Source organism: Mastomys coucha, unplaced genomic scaffold, assembly GCF_008632895.1.
Source record: "Mastomys coucha isolate ucsf_1 unplaced genomic scaffold, UCSF_Mcou_1 pScaffold21, whole genome shotgun sequence".
In the NCBI taxonomy this organism is placed as follows: domain Eukaryota; kingdom Metazoa; phylum Chordata; class Mammalia; order Rodentia; family Muridae; genus Mastomys; species Mastomys coucha.
Window position 1 is genome coordinate 11,959,480 of NW_022196904.1, and position 5,046 is coordinate 11,964,525.

Here is a 5,046-nt window from a genome sequence, read left to right on the forward strand (position 1 = left end):
TTATAAATAAGGCTGCTATGAACATGTTGGAGCATGTGTCCTTCTTACATGTTGCAGTATCTTTTGAGAAATTGTGGTACATCTACAAACAGGATATGTAAACAGGGCCCAGCATTTTGCTGTATACAGAAAATGCACGTCAGTGAAAAAGACAGACACTACCTCAGAGTAAATAGTTGAGAACCAATTTTCCAAGCATATGCACCCAAGGAACAAGCTGGAGTACCCATTATAATATCAAATAAAATCAACTTTCAACTAAAAGTTATCAAAAAAAAATATAAGGAAGGACACTTCATACTGGTCAAAGGATAAATCTACCAAGATGAACTCTCAATCCCGAACATAATGCTCCAAATGCAAGGGCATACACATTCATTAAAGAAACTTTATGAAAGCTCAAAGCACATATTGCACCCCACACAATAACTGTGGGAGACTTTAATACCCCACTTTCAGCAATGGACAGATTATAAAAACAGAAACTAAACAGATGCACAGTGAGACTAAGAAGTTATGAACCAAATGGATCTAACAGGTATTTATGGAACATTTCATCCTAAAACAAAAGAATATACCTTCTTCTGAGCATCTCATGGTATCTTCTCCAAAATTGATCATATAATTGGTCACAGAACAGGCCTCAACTGATAAAAGATTGAAATAATCCCATGCATCCTATCAGATCGCCACAGACTAAGGCTGTTTACAAAACCAGGAAAAACAAGGGAAAGCATACATATGGAAGCTGAATAGCAATCTACTCAATGATAACTTGGTCAAGGAAGAAATAAAGAAAATAAAGACTTTTTAGAATTTAATGAAAATGAAGACACATCCTACCAAAACTCATGGGACAGAATGAAAGCAGTGGTAAGAGTAAAACTCATAGCACTAAGTGCCTGCAGAAAGAAAGTAGAGATAGCATACACTAGCAGCATGACAACACACCTGAAATCTCTATGAAAAAAGAAGCTAATACACCCAAGAGGAATAGACAGAAGGAAATAATCAAAATTAGGGTTGAAAGAAACCAAGTAGAAACAAAAAGAACTATACAAAGAATCAACAGAACCAAGAGCTGGTTCTTTGAGAAAATCAACAAGATAGATAGACCCAGATAATCAACAAGATAGATAGACTGGTAGCCAGACTAATCAGAGGACATGGAGACAGTATTCAAATTAATAAGATCAGAAACAAAAAAGGAGATATAATGACAGAAACTGATGAAATTAAAAAAAAAATCAGATCTTACTACAAAAGCCTATACTCAACAAAACTGGAAAATCTGGAGGAAATGGACAATTTTCTAGACAGATACCAGGTACCAAATTTAAATCTGGATCAGATAAATCATCTAAACAGGCCCATAACCCCTAAAGAAATAGAAGTATTTATTAAGTCTCCCAACTAGAAAAAGCCCAGGATCTGATGGGTTTAGCAGACAATTCTATCAGACATTCAATGAAGACCTAATGCTACTACTCTTCAAATTACTCCACAAAATAGAATCAGAAGGAACACTACCCAATTTATTCTATGAAGCCACAGTTACACTCCATATTTTCCTCTGGAGATGGAATGGTTTTTGCCTAATCAGGAACTTGTCATAATTTCCTTTTATAAAGGACTTCAGAAGAGATTATTTTTCTATGTCTATCATGTTTAATGATCCAAAGAGATTTTAAAAACTGGTTGAGCAATATTGCTTTTAGCTTCCAAAGATACCATGTATATTTAAGAGGCATTTACCTATTTTAAATTAGTATAGATTATTTGATGACTTAAAAATGTTAATGTTCATTAATAAGTAGATGTTAGCAAAAAAAAAAAAAAGAGTACAGAATACTCAAGATATAGTCCACAGATCTCAAAAAGGTCAATAAGCTAACAAGCTGAAATGCCCAAGTAAGGACATCTCATTGCCAATTGGGAGATAGAAGAAAGCAATGACAAGTGGGGAGTGGGTAGGGGCCCGGCAAGGAAAGAGGATGGAAGGGAGTGGGGGAAAAAGGTGACCCTGATCTGGTTTTGGTTGAGGGAAAAAGACAGAAGTCCTGAAAGCCAGCAGAAAGAATGGAAATGGGCAACCTCAGGAAATAGGAAGTTTGGGGGACCCTCCAGAATTCACCATAGACCTGGCAGTTGGGAGATTCCTAGGACTCAAAGGGAAAGGACTTTAGATGAAATGTCAGACACCAGGGAGAAAGAACTTATGGAGCCCACCTCCAGCCAGAAGACAGGGCATCAAATGAGGGAGAGGGAGCCTATCCCACAGACACAATTCTAAACCATAATTGTTCCTGTCTGAAACAATTTCAGGGATGGAAATGGAGAGGAGCCTGAGGAAAAGAAGGCCCAGCACCAAGCCCAAAGTGAAATCCCACTCAAGGGGAGGGGTCCCAAGGACTGACACTACTACTGAGGTTATGGAATGCTCAGAAAAAGGGACTTAGCATGACCACAATCCAGAAGACCAACAAGCAGCTGAAAGAGTCAGATGCAGATTTTTGCATCCAACCAATGGACAGAAGCAGCTGACCCCTGTTGTTGAATTAGAAAAGGCTGAAAGAAGCAGAGGAGAAGGGCAACCCTGTAGAAGAACCAGTGGTCTCAATTAATCTGTACTTCTGGGACCTCTGATACACTGGACCACCAAGCAGGCACCATACACCAGCTGATATGAGGCCCCAAACATACAGGGCTACCCAGTCTGTGTTCATTCAGAGATGAAGCACATAAGCCTTACAAGATTAGAGGCACCAGGGTATTTAGAAGTCAGGTAGAGTGAGGGTGGGGACATCCACCTGGAAACAAGGGGATGGGGAGGAGGTATGGGATGTGGAACATTTGGAGGATATATGGGAGGGAGGTATAAAATATGGAATGTAAAAAATTAATTATAAAAATAAAAAAGCAAAAAATGTTAATACTGAGTTATATATTTTTAAAATAAAATTTATTAGTTTAATAAAAATGTATACAATGCCAAAATTTATACTGTGACATTAAAAAAAATGAAACAGGAGCAAATATAGATAAATAAATAAATTAGTAAATAAATAAATAAATAAAAATAAAGTTCCCTCCTCTCAGGTGTTTCTATCTTGTGACATATTAACACATGGCTATCCAGCACATTATTTTATATTGCAGTCTATTATATTTTCTTTTCTTGATTTTGGAGTCTTGTTACTGTACTAGATTTTTTTAGGAAAAATTTTAAACGTGGGTGGGTAAAGAGGAATCGAGGATCTGGAAGTCCTCAGGCTGAGGACGAATATGATCAAAATACATTCCCATTTAAAAGTTGATTTAATTAATAAAAGATAATTTTTAACAAGTCAAAACAAACAAACAAACAAACAAATCACAGTTCTCAGTAACCTTCCTCATTACTTGGCTCCAGTCCTTAACTGACCTGTTGCTGTAAGTTTGGTGCTCACCTTTTTCATGTCTTCATAGTACAGAACCAAGAAGTTGTCCCATTCTCTCATGGATAGCCAGCCACGGATATGCTCAAACCATGATCCATATACGACTGTGTGCAGGGAAAAGTAAAGTATTAATTACAAAGCACTAACACAGAGTCTGCTGGACTTTCTTCATTTTCTGAAAGCAGCAGCAGACAGCTTTCCTAAGAAAAATCTAACTAGTCTGTATTCATAGCATTAAATATGATGTTTGAAGCAAATACACAAATAGATAACTGATAAAACCAAGTTCATTAACAGTCTCATTACCACACAGACTTATCACTGATGCCATGAAAAGACATACTACTGCCAAGTTGTAAGGACAGAGGTATGTGCTTGGGGAAATCTATCACACCAATGCAGGAACCCATGGTGACTCACTGTCTTCTGCAACTTCAGTTCCAGAATGTATTATGTAGTCCTGGCCACTGTGGGTAATGCACGCATTGTAGTTCACTTATACATGCAAATAAAAGGCACCTAGATATAAAATAAAAATCAGTCTTGAAAAATTTACTATACATATTTGTATGCTTATGGAATGAGGGCAGGATCAGGGAGGAATCAGGGAAGGAAATGATTGTGATAAAATACAATATATGAAATTATAAGAGTTAAAAGTTATATTTAAAGACATTTCATACAAAGATCATGGAGATACTTAGTGAATTGAAAGAACATTAGTCTTTTAAACAGTTAGAAGGAAGATTAATGAAAAAAGCCTCATTTTACAACTATATACATGGAGGTTTAGAGAAAATGGAACGTCTTAGAAAATTGAAGTCAATGAAATCATTTATAAAGAATTATTTTGATAGAACAAGAGGTGAGAAGAACACAACATCTGTCACAACACCAGGAGTAACTGGGACCAGCAGGACCTAGGCAAGAAGGAACTCTGCCAGACCAGTATCTGAGCCAGTGCCCTGATCAGACCTTGGGAACAAACTCTGCAGCCAGTCTCACAATACACAGAGGAAGTTCTACTCCCTGGTGCTCTAACATGCCCAGGATCACAGGAGACCAGAATCATAGTATCACAGAGAAAGCTTGACTTTGAGGAGTTCTGTAACAAAGAGATCACAGGGAGGATAAGCTCCAGTTAGATATAGCCAGGACAGGTAGCACTAGAAATAACCAGATAGTGGGAGGCAAGTATAAGAACATAAGCAACAGAAAACAAGGTTATTTGGAAACATCAGAAACCAATTCTCCTGCCATAGCAAGTCCTGGATACACCATCCCACTGGAAAAGCAAGATTCAGATAATGATAGAGGACTTTAAGAAGGACATATATAACTCCCTTAAATAAACACCACCTTAAAAAATAGAATCAGATCTAAGGTCATCATATTTCTACAATAAAACAGAAACATCAATAGTCACACCAAAAAAAAAAAAGAGAGAGAGAGAAGCCAGGCGGTAGTGGTGCATGCCTTTAATCCCAGCACTTGTGAGGCAGAGGCAGGCAGATTCTGAGGTTGAGGCCAGTCTGGTCTACAGAGTTACTTCTAGGACAGCAAGGGCTACACAAAGAAGCCCTGTCTCAAAAAGCCAAAAACAAAA

At 37.5% G+C, this 5,046-nt stretch overlaps 1 pseudogene; it reads right to left on the bottom strand.

The window, feature by feature from the left end:
* Window positions 1-5,046, bottom strand: part of LOC116100381 — a 54,676-nt pseudogene that overhangs the window by 12,447 nt on the left and 37,183 nt on the right.